Genomic DNA, 10,660 nt, shown 5'->3' with positions numbered 1-10,660 from the left:
GACACTAAGCCAGGATTTAAATCCAGGCAGACTAACTCCAGAAAGAGACCATGCTCTTAATCTCTCTATTCAATACTGTGTACATAATAATATATTCAGAGCTGCCCCATAATCTATATTATTAAAATGAATAATATCTAAATTCATTATTTAAAAGCACTGTAAGATCTCCTTATATTATCATCTTCTTAGCTTCTTTTCAATTGGGTAGAAATCAGGAAGCCAAGAAATAACTATGGCAGATGTAATTTTCCACTTTTTTAGGGTGCAAGAAATGTCTCCCTATTTCCATAATAAAAAACCAATCCTAACTATAACAAAACAGAATATTTTAAAATAGGACTGCCTTGGTAAAATCTAGGATACACGATGAAAATAACAATGGATATATTTGAGGTATCAGGCACTGCATTAGGCTGTTAAAGTGGATTTTCTTTTTAATTACAAAATACTCTGCTTATTACTTTTAAGAAGGAGAAAAGCAGCCCTTGGCAGCTGGGACCTGGCCTGGCTCTATGAGATAGGCCTTGCTGTTCTCCCGGTGAGCATAAACTACTTCACAGAGCATCCACATCAGCTAGGACTATTCTGCAACCAGAAAGGATCAAGACAAAAACATCACCATTCCAGATGCATGTCTGAACCCAGACAAAAACAAGAGCATTTTCCAAATCACCCTTTTTCCATGGTCCCATCTCTTCCTTCTGTCTTTGACCTTCTTTCCTTCCTCATAAAAGAATTCTTAAGACTACATTGGGCTCACTTGGATAATCCAGTATAATCTTCTGATCTCAGTAGTATTAACCTAATCATATTAGCAAAATCCTATTTTCTATCCAAGGCAGCATATTCAAATATTTTGGAGATTAGGATGTGGACATCTTTGATGGGCCATTAATCAACCTACAACATATAGTCTGTATAAAGCCATGAGCCTAGAAGAGTTCACCCAGGGAGTGAGTGTAAGGAAAATAAAGGAAGAGCAATCTCTGAATATGGGCACAATCCAACATGAAGAGCTAAAGAAAAGAGTTACCACCTTCAAAGAAGACTGAGAATAATTATAATAAAGCAGAACTACATCCCCACTGTCCAAAAATGTACATCACTCCCAAGAGAAGACTCAAGGAAGAGGGAGTACTCCATTGTGCCACAATGATTCAATCTAATAAAACTACTCTGTAGATACTTCTGGTTCCAAAATGGTGATATAGATGCAAGCTGGATTCACTCCACCCATAGAAAACCACAAATAAATATACCACATAAGGTTATCATCAGCAATATCTCAGAACTCAATATAAGAATGAGATAGTTCCTGGGGTCACAAAGATGTGAACAAAAAACTCCAAGCAGATGGTAAGAGGATCAGACTTCCAGATCCAAGATGTCCCTTCCTCCAATCTGCGTGGCAACAAGTACATGGAAATTTCCCCTTGACTGAAAGTTTTTACACTGGAAAAAGTGAGATCGAGGTGTATAACCAGTTTCTCCACCATCTTGGGTTCCCTGGATAAAGACCTTTCCCTGCCTCAACATACAGAAAGCATAAGGAGGGTCTGAAGGGAGAAATATCCCTGAAAGGAAAGCCAGAGACAAAGGGGGGAGTCATGCCCACCATACACAGCCCTGGAAACTCTGCTCCGTAACTCAGCCAAAGGGGATGCCAAATCAGAGTGGCTGTTCAGCAGCACCACTTTGTAGGAGGTTCATTCCATAGGTCCCCTGGGCATGAATCCCTAGGCAGCCTTCTCACACTACTGGTATATCTCTTTTGGAACCTCCCTTATTTGGAACAGGTTGCACTCTGTTTCCTAAATCTGAAGCAAACCTGGGCTTAAGGCACCATTTAGTGCCAAAAAGAAGGTAGCAACCTAACAGAAAAAAAATAAATAAAATCAACAGGTAAATTACAAAGAATCTCTAAGCAAACATACCCAATTAAAAAAAATCCAGAAAGAGAAGACTGAAATAAATAACTAATCCTTCAATTCAAAGACATGGACATACATTTACAAGAAATAATAGTAAACAGGTAACCATAAGCTCTCCAAATGAACAAAGTAAGGAACCAGTGACTAACCCTAAGAAAATGGCAATATGTGAACTCTATGATAAATAATTCAAAATAGCAGTTTTAAGGAAACTCAGTAATTGGCAAGATAACATGGAAAAGCAATTCAAAAATTTATCAGAAAAATCTAAAAAGGAGATTAAAATAATAAAAGAACAAATCTTGGGACTGAGAAATACATTTGCTGAACTGAAAAATTCATTAAAGTCTCTCAACAGCAGAAAGAATCAAATAGAGGAAAGAATTAATGAGCTTGAAAACAAGCTATTTGAAAATACACAATCAGAAGAGAAAAAAGAATAAAAGAATAAAAAGAAAGAAAGATGGTCAATAAGACATAGAAAATTACCTCAAAAGACCAAATCAAAGAATTATTGGTGTTTAAGAGGGCATTGAGCAAGAACAAGAGGCAGAAAGCTCATTCAAAGAAATAATAATAGAAAACTTTCTGAAACTTGTGGAAGAGATAAATGTTCAGTTATAGGAAGGTCAGAGAACACCTAACAAATTTAATTCAAATAATACTACCCCAAGGCATATAATAATCAAACTCTCAAAGGTCACAGACAAAGAAAGAACCCTAAAAGAAGTAAGAGAAAAGCAGCAAATAACATATAAAGAAGCTCTGATTCATCTAGCAACAGACTTCTCAATGAAAACTATATAGGCCAGGAGGGAGTGAAACAACATTTTCAAAGTGCTGAAAGAAAATGACTACCAGCCAAGGATACTATGTTCCATAAATCTATCCTTTAAATAAGAAAAAGAGATAAAGTCTTTCCCAGATAAGCAAAAGCTAACAGAATTCTCCACCACCAGACTTGACTTACAAGAAATGCTAAAGGGAATGACAAGGCAGGTGTTTTACATTCCCAGTGTAAGATTATCAGGTACACCTAAGTAATTTAAGTGGAAATGAAATTGTATGCTGATCTCAATTCATTTCTTCTGTCCTATCTGCCCCCAAATACCTCCCTACTAGGCCCACACTACAGTTCTGAGTTTACCAAGCCTCAGCAGCCTAAATATGGAAAGACTAGGGCAGGGTGTAAGAAAAGGAAATATATAATGAATGACTAAAAAAAGAAAAAGAAATGATAAAAAGAGTTCTTCAATTTGGAAAAAAGTAATAATATGCAACAAAAAAAACATTTAAAGATATAAAACCTATCATAAAATTGAGTACACAGATATATCCAGAATACTATAATACTGTAATTGTGGTATGCAATCAACTCATAACTCTAGCACAAAGCCCAAAAGACAAATCTATCAAAAAGAATAACTACAACAATCTGTTAAGAGATAGGAAATATAAAAAGTGTGTGAATTGAGACAACATAAGTCAAAATGTGGGGGCATGGTTTTAAAGTGTAGAGGATTATTTTTTTTCTTTGTTTCTATTTATTTCTTTGAGATCTAAGACAAGTAGTCATCTCTTTAAAATAACTTGTTATATATATTATATGTTTTTATAAGCTTCATGGTAACCTCAATGCAAAAACCCATAATAGATTCACTAAAAATAAAAAACAATACATTAAAATGTGCTACCATAGGAAAGCACTTAATTACAAAGAATGACAGTGAGAAGGGAAGAAAAGAAGAGAGGAGTTATATAGTAACCAGAAGTCAAAAAATAAAATGATAGGATATTCAAATATTAGCTTTGGGTGGGGAATCTGTAGCCCTGAGGCCACATGTGGCCTTCTGGATCCTTGAATGCAGCCTTGTGACTGAATCCAAACTTTACAGAACAAATCATTTTATTAACAGGAGTGTAGCAGATAAAAATGAAGCTTTTCTTGCCTCCTTTGGTGTTTACAAAAGATCAATCTTGAAATCAGAAGGCAGAAGTTTCCCCACCCCAGTATGGCTGAATTGATTTTTAAAAATGACCCAACTATATGCTGCCTACAAGAAACTTATCTCGTCTGTAAAAGTAAAGGGATGGAAAAAGATATTTTACACAAACAGAAACCAAAAGGGAACAGGAGAAGCTATGCTTATATCAGATAAAACAGACATTAAGTCACAAATGGTAAAATGAGACAAAGAAGGTCATTATATAATAATAAAGAGATCAGCCCAGCAAGAGGATACAACAATTATAAAATATCTAAGCAATCAACATTGGGAGCTCCTGAATAAATAAAGCAAATATTAATTGATAAAGGGAGACTAGCTACAAAGAATATAAAATACCTAAGAATCAATTCAACCAAAGGAGTGAAAGATCTATATAAGGAAAACTATGAAAGATTGATCAAAGAAATTGAAGAGGACATACCAAAAAATGGAAAGATATTCCACGCTTATGGATTGGAAGAATTAATGTTGTTAAAATGACCATTCTAGCCAAAGCAATTTACAGATTCAATTACAATCCTTATAAAAATACAAACAACATTTTTCATAGGAATAAAAATAGAATTCTAAAATTTATATGAAAAAACAGGCCAGGCATGGTGGCTCATGCCTGTAATCCTAGCACTCTGGGAGGCCGAGGCGGGCAGATTGCTCGAGGTCAGGAGTTCGAAACCAGCCTGAGCAAGAGCGAGACCCCGTCTCTACTATAAATAGAAAGAAATTAATTGGCCAACTAATATATATAGAAAAAATTAGCTGGGCATGGTGGTGCATGCCTGTAGTCCCAGTTACTCGGGAGGCTGAGGCAGCAGGATTGCTTGAGCCCAGGAGTTTGAGGTTGCTGTGAGCTAGGCCGATACCACAGCACTCACTCTAGCTTGGGCAACAGAGCAAGACTCTGTCTCAAAAAAAAAAAAAAAAAAAAACCAAAACAATCTAGTTTTATCTTATTATAAATTACAAAGACATAACTTTTTTTTCTTTGTTGAGCTTATCTATCCATAAACACTACAAATAGCAAAAGAGTTTTTTTGGTAGCATGCCATCACCATTTAAAATAAATTTAAAGGCATCCATTAATGGTAATCATTTAGAAGGCATCCTCAGAAGATTTCCCATTGCTATTCATTTTATTAGTTTAGTTGAATAGAAACAATAGCAGACTTGGACTTCAGAAAGTTAATTATGGGTTTTCTTTTTAACAAGCAAGGGGAAAAGAAAAAGAAAGCCCAAATGCCCAGTGTTGCAGGAGTCAAAATAAAGAAAAGTCATCGAAACATCTATGAAGGCCACCCTAGGAACAAAGGACTTCCCCTGTAGAGAAGACGATAGCTATTGGTCACAACTGGCTGCCTGGCAACTCTTGCGGGGCAAGTCACTGTTAGCACTCCACAGTGCATTTGGCTAATTGCTCAGGGCTCCACACACATCTGACCCAAATTCTGATTGGTTAAATTTAGTTTAGACAGCCTTACGGCTCTCAGAGAAATGGTCCAATTCTCTTTCCAAAAGTTCCCAGGCTGAGGCATGATAACTTACTGATCGTAGAATTATTGCTGCAACGATCAATCTGATTTCCTTCTTTCTATCTCCACTGCCCTTTCATTCAGCAACTGCCCTTTTGTGTGGCATGCCAGGAGAATAGTAAAGAATTAGTTAGACTCATTAATTTAAATGGTGGCTGGCTTTATAATAATAATGTTTGAGTATTATTTCATTTCAGGAAATCCTGGAGAAGTTCTTACTATTTTGGGTACTCAGGAGTCATGTGTATTTCTTGCATGGATGTCTACTAGATGCAATCAGAAGGCAATAACACCAATGCACTTAAGAAATGGGGCAAAATGTAAGCATTTTACGTTTTGCAGTGCTTTTACTGTGCACGTACTAGAAATCACAGGCAAGGAGAGAGTGATTCCTCAAATGCAACTTGACTAGGAGGAACATGGAATTTTAAAAGAGCACTGTAAGAAATTTTCTCTTTTCTCCTGATAATTTAATTTACACCAGTATTTCTAATGAGCACCAGTACCTAGGTCCGAGTCCAGCATTAATAGTGCACAAGTGTAGCAGTGGTTGAGTGTGTCAGTGCTGCAGATATTCACACCAAAGAGTACCCAAGAGCCTACAGTTGAACCTATTAGGAATTATAAGCAAATGAGAAGAGAATATTTAGGAATCTCCATGAAGTTTTCCTCCACTGATAGGTGCTAAAGACACAGGCCTTGGGATTTTTCAGATAGCGTCACTATAGTCACTTTCAAAAATAATGATGAAAAGACTAACTTCTTTTTTATCTACCTTGCCAATTTCCTGTAGCATCAAAGTCCCTTCCAGAGTTGTTCCCTGCCAGTTATTTCTCAAATTCAGAAAGTGCTGGCTAGTCAGTAGCACCGTGTGTGAAAACAGAAGGGCTTTCATTTCCTTCATCCTACACACCTCTCCGATCAACTGTTCACTGTATGCGTTTATTTTCTTAAATGTTCATTTTGCTTAGAAATAAACACAAATTGGTGACATGTTTTCCTTGCACTATCCTCTAAAAATTTGTCCTAATTTGCTCTGCTAGAGAGATATTAAAAGACAATGTACTTTTTAGAAGTGAATTATTTCCTTGCTGGATTCAGCATGTATTAGGACTTCTTCACATGTTTCAGGGGGTCCCTTTCTGTTCAGTCTACTAGCAGAAGATACAAAAATAATAACCAAGTGGGGCTATGAGAATTAGCAGAAATAAAATTAAGTTAAAAGTTATCAACTCTAAGTGGTAACTTAACCACAATGTGTAGATGTTACTGAAGAAGAAAAAAAAAACTGGTCTCAGACTGGCACACTCTAAGAGTTGAGCCAGTGGATAAGAATCAAGAGACAGATTATTGGAATGCTACCCTCTGGGAAACTTCACCAATAATGTAATATGTGTGGCCAAGTAGTAAGCAAGTAGACTGAGATTCTGGGGGGCTCGGGGGAGGGAATATTGAGAGTAGCATCAGCAAATGCACACTATATGTCCATAGAAATTTACCAGTCCTATTAATGTAGTAAAGGCTCTGAGAAGTCCTGCAAGAAACTTTAACTTTGTCTAACTCAATGTTTTCCACAGTTATCTAAGCAAGAAAATGCTTTAGGTTTTGTGGAAACAACAGTTTGGAAAACTTTTTTGGCTTGGTAAATCAATGTTTTGCCCAAGTCTCATTTGGTTTTCTCTGGAACTATTTTATATCCTGACATATGTCAGTGGCCTGACAGGCCATGTGAAAATCCAAGTGGATCTTTGAATTTGGTCACTAAAATTGTGCATGATAGGATAAATTATTTTTGTTTCCACTTTCTGAGATCAAATATTCTTTAACTATGAGTTCCCTTGGAGGAAAGGGAATCAAATCAAACGAATTAAAGCATGTGAAGTTCATTGTCAACTGTTATCTTTAAGGACCATTTAAGCTTGTTTTCATGTTGTATCTCAAATAACATATAATAATCTAGCAAGAGATTAATTAATGAGGGACATAATGGGTTTTTAGTTTAATTTTAATTTAATTCAGCAAAGAAAAACATCTGCTATGGAAAAAGCTTAATTGGTTTTTATCTGATGTCACACAGCTGCTACTAGGTGTCATGACCACAGGCATTTGCCGACTGCATACTGTGCTGAGAGCTCCATTTTATCAAAGACATATAAACCCTGCCATCTAGGAAGAATAGAAATGCTAAAAAACTTTATGCTTGCCTCCCCACGTTTGACATTTGAAGTATTCAAAGACAACCTAAAAGTTATTTATTCTAGATTATAATAGAGTCTCTTGTCATTCTGTAACTGGTGAAGCCTGAGGAGATTCTTGGCTTAAGTATGAACAACCACAAAAATATCATCAGTGCTACCTGGCTCTGGTTCCCTGCAGAGAAAATTTTTAGTTTCTCTGACCCTGCAGAAGCAAATTTGGGAGTTGACAAATTTTAATAAGTATTTTAAGCAACATTAAATCTTCAATTTCACTTGGTCCAATGAAAACAGATGAGAAAATGGAGAATTTGCCTGCTATGAACATTTCCTCTCATAAAAAAATGTGTATTTTAGGAAGTTAGTAGTAACCACCTTGTAAAATACAGAGCTTTGGATATTGTATGCCAAATCAGACTGTATCTAATGGGGAAGACATCCTACTGGCTAGTTTTCAAACAATCAGAACGATTCAATAAAGAGCAAATTTATCCTGAGGATAGAAAGCAGCCTTTATTAAAAAAAATAAATAAAACAAACAAACAAAAAGTAAATAAAACACTTTTCTTTAACCTTACAATTTTGGAAATGATCTTTTTTTTTTTTTTTTTGAGACAGAGTCTCACTTTGTTGTCCAGGCTAGAGTGAGTGCCGTGGCATCAGCCTAGCTCACAGCAACCTCAAACTCCTGGGCTCGAGTGATCCTTCTGCTTCAGCCTCCCGAGTAGCTGGGACTACAGGCATGCGCCACCATGCCCAGCTAATTTTATATATATATCAGTTGGCCAATTAATTTCTTTCTATTTATAGTAGAGACGGGGTCTTGCTCTTGCTCAGGCTGGTTTTGAACTCCTGACCTTGAGCAATCCGCCCGCCTCGGCCTCCCAAGAGCTGGGATTACAGGCGTGAGCCACCGCGCCCGGCCTGGAAATGATCTTAACATTAATCATTGCTTAATATTTTTACAACTTAGCTTCTGCAAAATGTCATCAGACTTTTAAGATAGAGATTTCTTGATAATTCAAAATTAACCACTTACATATTTAATTATGTTATCTGGTACTCACACATCACATAAGTAATGTCCATATATTTCTATGGCTCACCACTGAAAATCTCGCTTAACACATTCTTTTGAGCTTTATCTTTTTAAAGCAATATTCGCAAAAGAAATAATTTCTCAAGATAAGTACTATTTTTGGATAGTAAATAAGGCATTTAATGAAAGATCTTGGAGCTAATATGTGTACTAGAGGAGATATTACACTATTATGGTGCTCATTATTTTATTCAATAGAAATAAATATCATCTACAGGTATCATAGAAATTTTTATCTGTTTCACATTGTCTCCCTGTCCTAGAGAAACATGCAAACACACACGCAAAGTCAAACTCCGAATATATATTGATCCAAACATGTTAAATCAAACAGAATTCTAGTACAGTTTTGCTGGATTGGTCATGAAGAAAATGTTTTTTTTTTTTTTTTTTTTTTTTTTTTTTTTTGAGACAGAGTCTCGCTTTGTTGCCCAGGCTAGAGTGAGTGCCGTGGCGTCAGCCTAGCTCACAGCAACCTCAAACTCCTGGGCTCAAGCGATCCTTCTGTCTCAGCCTCCCAAGTAGCTGGGACTACAGGCATGTGCCACCATGCCCGGCTAATTTTTTCTATATATATTAGTTGGCCAATTAGTTTCTTTCTATTTATAGTAGAGACAGGGTCTTGCTCTTGCTCAGGCTGGTTTCGAACTCCTGACCTCGAGCAATCCGCCCGCCTCGGCCTCCCAGAGAGCTAGGATTACAGGCGTGAGCCACCGCGCCCGGCCATGAAGAAAATGTTTAAATCCCCCAAATTATTTTGGCATCACACCCTGGATACCAGTGCATGATTGGATTTCCATAAATATAGCAGTAAATAGTCATTGGCTACCAACTATGTGTCTTTTTTGTGTTTATATTTGTGGACAATAAGAAAGTATTCTGAAAGGGGATATCAAATGTTGTAAAGACTTCCTAGTAGCAATTTCTAAAGCATGTCAGAGCTGCTGTAATAATGTAAAGATAGTGAAAAAAAAAATTTCACACCACACAATATGCCACACCATTTGCAGGTTATAAAAATGAATGATAATAATGATATAGCAAAATTCCACTGTGGCTTCTATAGTTGTCTGCCAGGATCTGAGGTTACTGATGAGCTGCAAGAATTATCACGATATTCTTTGTTTACTGACTCAGATATCCTGAGCACATTTAAGTCTAGGAAAAACTACTATACCAATACATTGTTAAAAATAAACTCTATTCAGGATTTGTGACTTTCTAGACATATAAAGAACAAATTGTAATTTGTTTGGTTCAATGTGGAGTGCATGGACTCTGTGGTTTTTAAATTAGGCTTGTGCAGGCCTGCATATTAAGATAAGTCTATTCTTCCAGGTTTAAACTGTATTTCTTGTAGAATTTTTGCTCAATCTATTGTGAGTAATGAGTTAATCTTAGCACTATAGCAACTTTTTGTAGCACTCTTTATTTTCATAATTGCCCTTAGATGTCTCTAGAAAATATTTGAAATGGTTTAGGGACTTTTCTTTATCAAATGGCCAAGCAGAAAAGGACTATTTGTGTCACCTATCCTTTCCTCCCTACCATAATGATAAAATATAAATTTTACAAGGTTATTTTTGTTGTGTGGGAAACCAGCATTTCTGCAAGGTAAAAACAAGGAACTAATTGTTTAAATTAGAGCCTTTAAGACTGGTGCTATTTTATATGCAAATTTACTAGAGTAATTTGTTTTACATGTGTATTAATTCAAATGAATCAAATAGTCTGAGTGGGTGAAACTAAGATGTTAGACCATTTCGTTCTATTTAAAAAGAATTTGCAATTCAGCATTTTATACAAATCTAATTGAAATGTAACCATGCCTCTGTAAAACAATGATAAGCTTAATATATGTGACAGTTATTGTGTGCCAATAAAATATCAAAACCAA

This window comes from Microcebus murinus, chromosome 15, assembly GCF_040939455.1.
Source record: "Microcebus murinus isolate Inina chromosome 15, M.murinus_Inina_mat1.0, whole genome shotgun sequence".
In the NCBI taxonomy this organism is placed as follows: Eukaryota; Metazoa; Chordata; class Mammalia; order Primates; family Cheirogaleidae; genus Microcebus; species Microcebus murinus.
Note: the sequence above shows the minus strand (reverse complement) of the source record.